Below are 12,617 nucleotides of genomic sequence, written 5' to 3'. Positions count from 1 at the left end.
TATGCACAATGGAATACTATGCAGCCATCAAAGGAAATGAAATCTTGCCATTTGCGACAACATGGATGGAACTAGAGCGTATCATGCTTAGGGACATAAGTCAAGCAGAGAAAGACAACTATCATATGATCTCCCTGATATGAGGAAGTGGTGATGCAACATGGGGGCTTAAGTGGGTAGGAGAAGAATCAATGAAACAAGATGGGATTGGGAGGGAGACAGACTATAAGTGACTCTTAATCTCACAAAACAAACTGAGGGTTGCTGAGGGGAGGGGGTTGGGAGAAGGGGGGTGGTGTTATGGACATTGGGGAGGGTATTTGCTTTGGTGAGTGCTGTGAAGTGTGTAAACCTGGCGATTCACAGACCTGTTCCTGTTCCCCTGGGGATAAAAATATATGTTTATAAAAAATAAAAAATTTAAAAAAAATCCTGACAATTATGATTTAGAAATGGTGTGAAGTGTTTTAAAAGCAGCAGGGTATAGAAATAAAATTAAAATTAAATAAAACAATAAAATAAAAGCCACAGATATTTCCAATCTTAGACAGGCAGAGGTCAAACAAAAGACTGATAGTAACAGTTTATTAGGAGAATCAGTTGTTTAAATCTTGGTTCCTTTTTCTTGCTTCCTTTGATCTGCAAGTAGAGACTCAAGCCCAAGGATTCAGATGAAATTCAGTTTTCAGAAGAAACTCTTGGGAAGTCACTGACTTTTCTGTTGTTAACGATGGGTAAAACTGACATGAATCTCTTCTTATAGAGAGGATTTAAGCAGGAAGACAGGCAGTCGCAGGTAGCATTTGATACTTTTCACTCTGTGGGTCAATGACCACAACTGCTGCAACTGCATTTTCAAAGATGGAAAAGTTGAGTGAGAAAGTAATTCCAGAAACACTTGGCTCACCTTGCATTATTGACCTGGAGAGTGGGGGCTCCAGAACAAAGGGCAGTAAGCCGGCAGCCCCCACAGAAGCAGAGTGGCAGTGGTCCAAACAGCAGACCAAGGAGAGTCTGATTGTCGACAGCCAATCTGGAGCAAGCAAAAACTGCTTAGAGTCAGAGCCAAAGTTCTGGCCTTCTAAATAATCAAAGCTAAATACTGAATCACCAGCGGGGACCAATCTTGTGCTCTGTGCATGAAGACAAACTTATTTGCTCCCAGTATCTTTCCTACTCAGTCCTTGAGCGTACAGGGAGGAGGTAGATAGTTTCTCTATTTAAATCATATAATCTGAGGCATTCTGAGAAATAAAACCAGGAACCAGATATAAAAAGCCACTAGAGTAAAAAGTAAATAAATAACACAAAACAGAAAACACTTACCAAGAGACCTGCAAACCTACTTAACTTTTAGCCATCTTGTTTGCAAGGTTACATGCTTCACAAACTTGGCCTCCATTTTGTTAAAATCACTCTTTCTTGCACTTCTACAGTAAAATGTGCCTCAGTGACCCACACTGTCCTCATTGACCTGTTGTGGCTCAGCACTTCCTTCAACCATACCCACAGCAAGACCCAGCACCGCCATCTATCTTACCGAAGCGGGAGCCCTGCCACACAACCCAACCCTTCATTCTGTTCTGTACAATACTGACTTTTAATGCAAGTTGAAAAGCATCTCGATAGGCTAACAGATGGAGGAGAGCTCTTTCCACTCCTGTGCTGCTCCTCGTCTCCCCAATGTGCCACCAAGTATGGCAGTGCTACAGACCTCGCCCTTTAGATCTGTAATCTAACAGAGTGCTAGTAAAACACAAACAGACAAACAACAACAACAAACTAGAAAGCATTCAACTGGGATTCTTGGGCTTTTAAGCACTGAAACTGTTATACTCCCTGGCAAGTTCCAAATGTTTTTCTTCAGTGTCAGTCTAAACCTCTGACAGGAGAAAGCACCAACAGGAAAAAGGGAAAATACAGAGATATTTCTCTATAAAATGAACTTCAGTGGAGACCCACATATTTAACAGCTGTGGGATGATGCCTTGGGGGCACTGGGTTTACAATGAGGGGGTTGGGGATGTGTAGTCCTTGTCTGTGTGACAAACCAACCAACACCAGCCAAATAAATACATTTCTGTGAATGGTGATAAGCCCTCTGATGATAAAACGGAAATGGGTTATAAGTAATAAGTCAGGTTGGGTGAAGAATGGTCTCTCTCAGGAGGGGACATTTAAGTTAAGACATGCTAAGTAGTAAACTGTAGGGAATAAGGGAAAGAGTATTCCACAACAAGTGAATGGCATGTGGAAAAGCCCTCGATGGGAAAGAGCTTGAAACTCTCAGAGAATTGAAATAAAAGGCAAGCATTGCTGGAATAGAATGTGCAAGTAAAAGAAAGACAGGAGTGGTGGTGGGTGAGTTGGAAAAGAGCCAGATCAGTAAGGGCTTATAAGACTTTGGATTTCATTTGAGCCACAATGGAAGCCATAGAAGGATTTTAGCAAGAAGAATGACATATCCTGAACTCCATTTTCTTAAAGATTTATTTATTTGCTTTAGAGAGAGCAAGAGAGAGACAGTGCACACACACACAGAGAGGCAGAGGGCAAGGGAGAGAGAGTCTTACCAGAGTCCATGCTCAGCATGAAACCCAAAGTGAGGCTTGATCTCACCACCCTGAGACCATGACCTGAGCTGAAATCAAGAGTTAAGTGCTCAACCAACTGCACCACGCAGGTGCACCCTAAGCTCCATTTTTTCAAGTCCATATGGTTGACTGTGTGGAGGAAGCAAGAATATAAGCAAGTAGAGAAATACTATAGGCAAATAAATAGGGCAAATAAAGTGATATGACAGAAATGGAAAGAGAGAGAGAGGTAAATAGAGAAACATAATTAAAAAATAAAATCTCCTCCCAATCCAGAAAAATCTCAACATGAAGACAGGAAAGAAAGAAAAGACTTTTGTTACTAAATAAGCATTAAACCAGACTTGTGATGCACAGCACAGGCAACCTGCTACATGAGTGCAGATGGAACCCAAACTCACCCTTTTACAGAGCTAAGCAGACATAACCTATCCCATACATGTTCTCAACATTAGTATTGACTAGTCCTCAAGTAAGAAGCACCATTTGTCACACACAGTTCATCCTACATTCACCTGGTAGCCAGGGTGGCCATCCATGTTTGCTAATTAGCTTTATCCACAGGAAAAAGAAACTTCTCATATCATTAGAAAGGAGATAACTTTGCACCTTGCAGTGAGGCACTGCCAAGTTAGCCTCCTACTCTATCCCAGACACTGTGAGACGGGGCACTAGTTCCCTTAATGTTTACATTTCAAAAACATGGCTCCCAAGTCTTGAGAAAGACATTGCTGGATCATAAATCTGTGGAAAGAACCAAGATGCCCTTCAACGGCTGAATGGATAAAGAAGATATGGTCCATATATACAATGGAGTATTATGCCTCCATCAGAAAGGATGAATACCCAACTTTTGTATCAACATGGATGGGGCTTGGAAGAGATTATGCTGAGTGAAATAAGTCAAGAGAGAGAGTCAATTATCATATGGTTTTGCTTATTTATGGAGCATAAGGAATAATACGGAGGACATGGGGAAAAGGAGAGGAGAAGTGAGTTGGGGGAAATTGCAGAAGGAGACAAACCATGAGAGACTGTGGACTCTGAGAAACAAACTGAGGGTTTTGGAGGAGAGGAGGGTGAGAGGTTGGGTGAACCTGGTGGTGGGTATTAAGGAGGGCCCATATTGCATGGAGCACTGGCTCTGGTGCATAAACAATGAATTCTGGAACACAGAAAAGAAATTTTAAAAATTAAAAAAAAATTTTTTTAAATAAATAAATCTGTGAAGAGATTACCTGTTACAAAGATATATATACATTTTAAAGAAACGGAATTTACAAGTTTTCTAAAGTACATGCTCTAATGGAGGCAGGGAGGTGGTCAGTCTCTTCCCTTATTTTCAACAAAGGCAATTAAATTTCTTATTTTTAATTTGTCTTGGCCCTTACGAGTGAAGATGATAGATAGATAGATAGATAGATAGATGACTTGACATTAATGTATATTGGACTAGATGTGAGGATTGCAGAGGGAGGAATAGCCAAGATGAGGACCAGAAGTTTAAATGGTTATGTCAGATATACTGAAAACAAAAAGACTCTGTGTCCTAAAACATATGAAAGGCACATCTGCAGTTTTAAGTGGCTGTCCCATGTGAATGTGATGAAAAATACAAGTAGATGCAGCATTTCCAGGGCTGCATTTCACAAAGTTGTCCTCCAAAAACATTCAACACCAACGAACCGGAGTGTTCAGCTCAGCAATTATGCAGACAGCCCGCCCCCGCGAAAGAGCAGCCACATATCTGTAGAGGGATTTGGGTACATCCTCGGGACTATCACCGAAGTCGGCAAAGGACTTGTTCCAGTTATTAAGTGATTTTGTCTCAGCAACAAACTCACTCCTCTGTCTTCTGCTTCGAGAGAGGCCGAGTGTGACTTAGGCGGGCTCCACTGCTCCATTAGCCTATCCCTGAGTGCTGTTGAGTTCTGACTTGACTGGAGCCTTGGAGTGGGTGGGAGCAGCTTAGGGTAATACGCTGCTTAGTAAGAGACACTTTTGTCTTTTCTTGAGCTCAGCCCCAGCTCTAATGATGGCAATTGTAATAGTAGTCATACCGGTTAACATTTAGTAACCACTCACTATGCTGTACAGGCGAAACAGCTTAGCTCATTTAATCCCTTTTACAGGGCAACGAGGCAAAAACCCATTTTGTAGATGAGGAAAGTAAAGCATTGAGAGGTTAAATCGTTAGTATGCAGCTAGGACTTAAAGTTGGGTCTACTGTGGACAGACTTGATCTGAGGCTGTTTATGTTTCTGGCCTCAGCAACAGGTTTGTTTCCTCCTGCATAGGGATTTCTGTAGATCCTTCTTTCCATGTGTTCTGTGGAGTTATGGCCTTAGTGCCTTCCTGTCTCTCCTGTAAGAATGAAGCCTGAATGGCTGAAAGTATGTCTTGTTCACTATGGTCTCCCCGAAGCCTAATACTATACCTGGCACACAGCAGACATTCAATAAATAATTTATAAATGAATAAATTATGCATTTTTAAATGTTTCCTCCATAATTACTTACCTCGGCATTTTAGGTATTTTATTATTCCCATATAACTATGGCTAATTCAAACTTTGAAAGAATAACTTAGGACTATATGATAGGACTATAGGAGAAATGAACTACAGAAAGCTAAACAAGATTTTTAAATTATGTTTAATATTATCATCAGGCATGTTTCTCCTAGAAAAATCTCATGCCTTTGGCATTCTCCCAGATGTTTTCCCAGTGAAGATAATGTAAGAGTATACTATGACCATGTGTGAGATATGGAGAGGCCACTTTCCAAACACCTCAGAGTTGGACAGTTACAGAAAAAAGTAGCAAAGGCAGAGCGTGTGATGGCTACAGCCTAGAGTTTGGAGGCTGACTGGTTTGTTTGAAATCCTGGCTCTTTTCCTCCTACTGCCAGTGTGAACTCACTTACTGAGCCCTTCTGTGCCTCAGTTTCATCATCCTTACAAAACAGCATCTATCCCATATTATTATTGAGAAAATGAGTTAATATATGTAGAGCCACTAGGACACAGTAACTGACACATAACCAAGGCTTTATTGTTTTTACGTAGAAGTAACAAAAGAGGTCATTAATTTGAGTAATGTAACAGTTGTGTGACTTCAGGATGGTTTCTTAAACTCTCTGAGAGTGCTTCTTCATCTATAAAATGTTATGATAATCCTTACCCTGAAGCAAAATTGGGAGTCCTAGAAATAAAGTTATAAACAAGAATACTAACTTTTAGGAGGTGCTAAGTAAACGGCAGCTGTTATTAGCAAAGATGAACTTCTCAACTAGCTGAGAAGAACTTGTGGAAGTTCCAAAGTCAGATTTGGTCACTAGACACAGGTATAGCCGAGGCTGAAGCTCAGGTCTGAGGAGAAGATGTGAATAGTCAGGGCAATCAGCACGTGGTAGAATCAAAGCTATGACAAGGGATGTGTGAATGAGAAGGGCAGAAACCCTTAAAGCTACCCATCCCTAACCTCCCTCCCCCAAAAAGCACTAACAGTGAACAACAGCTAAGGAAGAGAATCCTGCAAGTGTACTGACAAGAAGAGGTAAGAGGAAAACCAAGGACTTGAGTGGCAACTGAAGGGGGAAGAAGAGAGGGATTGAAGAAAAAGAAGTTGTCCTGGTCAACATGGCCAACACCAGAGAAGTTAGGCAGGAGAAGCCCTGGTGAGCAACCACTGAGTTTTACAGTGATACTAGAGAGAACAGCTGCCAGTCAGGGCTAGCTAAAAGCATTTGCAGAGCTCAGCGCAAAATGAATATGCAAGCAGGCCAGGGCAGCAAAGTTTAGCTCCTTTCCATGCCCCAACACATTTTAGACAGAGGGCCCCCAAGGAAATGCATTCTCCATGTAGGGATGAGCTAGGTACCTTAATGGGGGTTAGCGAGAGGCCCTGCCATGTCACCCCACTCCCCCACCCCAACTCACTGGCAGTGCTGCCTGCAGAGTAGAACAGCTGCCACCTTACCTCCACCCCTCATGGCCAGGTGACCACTAGGAGTGGACAGCAACAGCAAATGTAGCCTCTCTCTTCCCCGATAACCAACCTGACTGCCCCCTGGGGCAGAACGACACCCATCCCTGTGCAGGGTGGTGGAGCAAGCTGATGAGAACGTCTCCCAGGGAGACAGACTGGGAGGCAAGCTCACACAGGAGTCAAAGCTCCAAGCCCCCGAAGGACAATCCATTGTCCCAAGCATGATCCACTATCTCAACCGATTTACAAAGCACCCATTCAAAGATAAAATTATTAAGAATTTCAACATAGTCACCACAGATCATCAAACCCCAAGCTCCAGTCACCATTGTGACCTGCCCAGGTCTCATACCAAAGAGGCCTGGTAGCTGTCAAAATACAATGTAGTTATTGAAGAGGGAGTAAGAAGAAAAGAAGAGTCGACTGGTTTAAAGAAAGTCTGCTAGGAAGAAGTCATCAGATAAAGCAGAAGGAAGAAGTAGGGTAAAATAAATTTTAAAAACAAGGAGGCAGGAGGGAAAGGGATCCAGAGCCCAGGTTTGGGATTAGCTTCAGTTACAAAGCCAGCATCTAAGTGGAAATAGAGAGGGCCTTGAGAACCGAGGGAGAGACAGCCAGGAACAGAGCCAACAACATTTATACCTGATGACGCACTCAAATATGACCAACACTAAAGTACTGGCGATCAAAAAGTAGTATTAAAGAAAACATCAAAGGAGAAGGTGGTCCTCGACGAGACTATCTAACAAACTGACTTAGACCAAAGTCCCACAGGAATTTAACCTGATTTAATTCATCAATTAAGAACATTATGACCATGGCTGATTTTATTTCTGTTGATATTGTTTTCCTCAATATTCCATTCATAAAAGCAGTTTCAGTCTTTTCCCCACAAATTTCCCAGCAACTAACAGTACCATCTGCCAACTTTCGAGATGCAGTTTTTATTTTAATAGGGCAGACATTTGTTCTGTGCCCTAACCTTAAGTTGAACACTGTTTACTGCTTTGTTTAGAGGCAGAAAATTATAGCGGAGACTCAGTACACAGGGAAATCAAACGTCAGCTTCCAAATGATCACAAGTTTCCTTTAAAGGTTAATAACTGGATATGTAATAACTGGATATGCTACTATAATAGGCCAATCCCTAAATTCCTTTGTTCTGCTCCAATAAACACAAAACTCTGACGGCGAGGGCTCTCTTCTGACACTCTGTATACAATTACTCCCGTGATTGTATAACATCAATTTTTATTGATGTTACTACTTAGGAGCCCTGAAAAGAAAGAATACATCAGTGCTTCTCATAGTTCTTTTCATGAGAACATCTTTCCCTCTACCTCTCGGTCTCTCTCATCCTTTTTGCCTCTCCTGTTTCCTCTGTCTCTCAGGGCACAATCTCTGTCTTTGCTTTCTTTTTTTCTTGTTTTTTGTTTTTCTTACTCTTTCTCTAACACTGTGAAGGTTCAGTGCAGTTTAGTAAACCCAAAATTTATCACTATTTTGAGTTGTTCCTTAGTTTGTACTCGGAGATTGCTATTAAATTTAAAAATTAAAATTTTTCAAAATGAATAGAAACAAAGGTAACTATTTGTATAAGCAAGTAATTATGTAGTAGTGATAATAACAAAGTATTTGTAAAAGCTAGTTTCTTTACTTCGAACAGTGAAAACATAACAGGTTTTTGTTTGACAATTTTTTTCTTTTATTGTTTAGATCCCCTTTCCTTCAAAATGATGCTATATTAGTATGTCAAAGGTTTAGATGATTTGTTGAATCCTCAGTTTTTTGAAAACCTCACAATAGATAACCCCCAAAATCTATGAGAAAGTGGAGTTGCTCTTCATTTCCAGTCCTGAAATAGGCATCTACAACCTAAACACACAAACAAAATCCATTCAAGGCCCCTCTCTTCTATAATCCAGTTAACTTTTTACAGGCAAAGAAACGTAAACAATCTGTTGACACTAGGACTTTCATACTTTCATTCCTGAAAAATTCCGAGATCATGTGTGTGTGTGTGTGTGTGTGTGTGTGTGTGTATGCAGGTAGTTCTTTCTCAGATAATGATTTGATTTACATAAGGAGGGAAAGGCAAAAGTGTGGATAAACATCATTATTTTTTCAAAGCCAAAAAGTAATGCCCACTGAACTCAATATTTATCTATTCTTCTGCCTGCCCTACTCATACAAATAAAAAATAACTATCTGAAAACGTTTGCCCAATGTTGCATATATGTGTGTATGCATATACACAATATTATATGTGTATATATACACACATAACATATTTATGTGTATTAGGTGTATACACACACAAATGTAGATATAGAATAGGGATATAGGTCTCAATAATGGTGAATAAAGCTATAAAACCAAGTACATTTAAAAAGAAAATTGAATTAAGTACTACTAGTAACATATAGAAATCTTCTTTATGCCTATGGTGTGTTTTCACCATAGAAAATAAACCTGAACTATCTTATAATTTATGTTGATAGTGCTTTTCTCATTGTTGTTTTTGAAAGGCCCATATAAAGCCCGATTTCTCCATATATATTCCACATAAGAGAACAGAAGAGAATTTCCCAAATTGCGAATTTTCCACACATGCACTTGATCTCTTCCTAAAGGCCCAATTTACAAGTAATTCAGTATTAACATAGGAATGGACATGAAAAAGCACGGTTGGGGCAAAACAAGGGCTGCACCTTAGCCAGTTAAGCAGCAATATAGATAACACAGAACTCAAAAACAGACAGAAAAATCTGCAATCAGCACTAGGAAGAAAAAATAAAAGAGGCAAAGAGGCCTCATAACTGAAAGACAGAAATATAAAGACTCCTCTCTTATTATTTTCCTTATTTTCCCAATTCTGCTCTACGAAAAAGGGAAATAAACAACATCATGCCTTGGTTTCCTCTTAGACTATTGTTTTTGAATCTGGATGAATTTAAATGAACATCAACTCAGATTCTTACTTAAAGGAGGAAAAGTGATCGGCAAATGCTGCAATTGCACTTTTGTGCTTAACTTGTACAGCCAAGTAATTGCTGCTTTTGTAATAACTGCAGAAAAGCCTATTATCTTGATTACAGCTGTTAGTAAATGAAAATATATTTATACTTAACAAACATGTTAGGAATTTCACAAGTCTTAAATCTTAGAGAATTATATCAAATTATCCATTTACTAATTAGCATTTGAAAAGCTATTTGCATTTGCTTGTTACTGACAAGTATTGAGTTATACAAATATATAGTTATTACATATATAACAAGAAAAATTTAAATATATCTAAATTTCTATATGTAGAGTTGTCTCTATATTTAATTTAGAATTTATGACTCCAACATAAACTCACAAAAATATTCATACATCCATTGATTGTCACTGGAAGTTACAGTCTAATACAGAGAGAGAGACAAATAAACAAAAAAAATTAAAAATATATCAGAAAACAAAAAATGGTATGAAGAAAATTAAAATGAAGTCATATGAGAACAGCTGGATGGTTAATTTAGCTGTGTGGGAAACAGAACTTAACCTAACCTCACTGAGGAATGTAGAAGGATGTGACAAATCAAAAGCCAAGTTACACATCAAAGGCAGCCATAGAAGGTACTGCTAGAGAATTACATAAAATATCATTCTCAATGGGGAAGAGCTGACAGCTTTTCCTTTAAGATAAGAAACACGACAAGGATGCCCACTCTTGCCACTGTTATTCAACATAGTACTAGAAGTCCTAGCAAGAGACTCAGAAAACAAAAAGAAATAAAAGGTATTCAAATTGGCAAAGAAGGGGGCGCCTCAATGGCTCAGTGGGTTAAAGCCTCTGCCTTCAGCTCAGGTCAAGTGATCCCAGAGTCCTGGGATCAGGCCCCACATCCGGCTCTCTGCTAGGTGGGGAGCCTGTTTCCCACACGCCACCCCCCCCCATCTCTCTGCCTGCCTCTCCGCCTACTTGTGATCTGTCAAATAAATAAATATAACTTTTTTTTAAAAAATTGGCAAAGAAGAAGTCAAACTCTCTCTTCGCAGATGACATGATACTTTATATGGAAAACCCAAAAGACTCCACCCCCAAATTACTAAAACTCATACAGCAATTTAGTAATGTGGCAGGATATAAAATCAGTGCACAGAAATCAGTTGCTTTCTTATACACTAACAATGTAAATATAGAAAGGAAAATTAGAGAATCAGTTCCATTTACTATAGCACCAAGAACCATAAGATACCTGGGAATAATCCTAACCAAAGAGGTAAACGATCTTTACTCGAGGAAATACAGATCACTCATGAAAGAAAATGAAGAAAACACAAAAAGATGGAAAAGCATTCCATGCTCATATATCAGAAGAATAAACATTGTTACAATGTCTATACTGCCCAGAGCAATCTATACTGATCAAAATTCTACCAGCATTTTTCAAAGTGCAGGAGTAAACAATCCTAAAATTTGTATAGAACCAGAAAAGACCCCAAATTGCTAAGAAAATGTTGAAAAATAAAAATAAAGCTGGGGACATCATGTTGCCTGATTTCAAGCTTTACTACAAAGCTTTGATCACTGTGACAGTATGGTACTGGCACAAAAACAGACACATAGACCAGTGGAACAGAGTAGAGAGTCCAGATATGGACCCTCAACTCTATGGTCAAATAATCTTCAACAAAGCAGGAAAAAATATCCAGTGGAAAAAAGACAGTCTGTTCAATAAATGATGCTGGGAAAATTGGACAGCTATGTACAGAAGAATGAAACTCAGCCATTCTCTTACACCATACACAAAGATAAACTAAATGGATAAAAGACCTCAACATGAGGCGGAATCTATCAAAATCCTAGAATATCTACCAACTCTTTACTAAAACTAGCATAATGTATAACAACTATAGTTAATGGAAATAATGTATAACAACAAATGTTTCCATATAAAAAAGAGCTGAAAATCCATTACCACTCTATAGCCACTGGCTGTCTATCTGTACACACTCAGGGTTACTTTTGCACAACAATATTCCTTGGGTCTTGTTTTCCTCCTTTCTTTATCCCCCCCCCCTCAACAGGAGGTTAAGGAAGGTCTCTCTGAAGAGATGACATTTAATATGATATCTGAAAATCATGCAGATGATAGTCAAAAATCAGGAGAAGATCATTTAAGAGAGAGAAAAGAGTCAGCAGAAAACAATTACTTTGAAAAATAATAACTCACCAATTAAATTAAATCTCCTTTATCTTTGACTTTTGACTGCAATATTTTGTGTATTTAATGTTGAAGGTGAATAATTCATGCTGATGAAAGTAAGGCTTTTTTTTTTTTCCTCCCCACAACAGTCCATACAACTTACTCATAAGAAAAGCTCTCCTTGAGATTAAAAGCTTCCAGGACAAACAACAACTGAAAGAATTTGCAAATACCAAACCAGCTCTACAGGAAATCTTGAAAGGGGTCCTCTAAGCAAAGAGAGAGCCTACAAGTGGTAGATCAGAAAGGAACAGAGACCATATACAGTAACAGTCACCTTACAGGCAATACAATGGCACTAAATTCATATCTCTCAATAGTTACCCTGAATGTGAATGGGCTAAATGCCCCTGTCAAAAGACACAGGGTATCAGAATGGATAAAAAAACAAAACCCATCTATATGTTGCCTCCAAGAAACACATTTTAAGCCCGAAGACACCTCCAGATTTAAAGTGAGGGGGTGGAAAAGAATTTACCATGCTAATGGACATCAGAAGAAAGCAGGAGTGGCAATCCTTATATCAGATCAATTAGATTTTAAGCCAAAGACTATAATAAGAGATGAGGAAGGACACTATATCATACTCAAAGGGTCTGTCCAACAAGAAGATTTAACAATTTTAAATATCTATGCCCCCAATGTGGGAGCAGCCAACTATATAAACCAATTAATAACAAAATCAAAGAAACACATCAACAATAATACAATGATAGTAGGGGACTTTAACACTCCCCTCACTGAAATGGACAGGTCATCCAAGCAAAAGGTCAGCAAGG

This window comes from Mustela putorius, unplaced genomic scaffold (assembly GCF_011764305.1).
Source record: "Mustela putorius furo isolate JIRA1106 unplaced genomic scaffold, ASM1176430v1.1 tig00003863_pilon_pilon_pilon, whole genome shotgun sequence".
Lineage (NCBI taxonomy): Eukaryota > Metazoa > Chordata > Mammalia > Carnivora > Mustelidae > Mustela > Mustela putorius.
Note: the sequence above shows the minus strand (reverse complement) of the source record.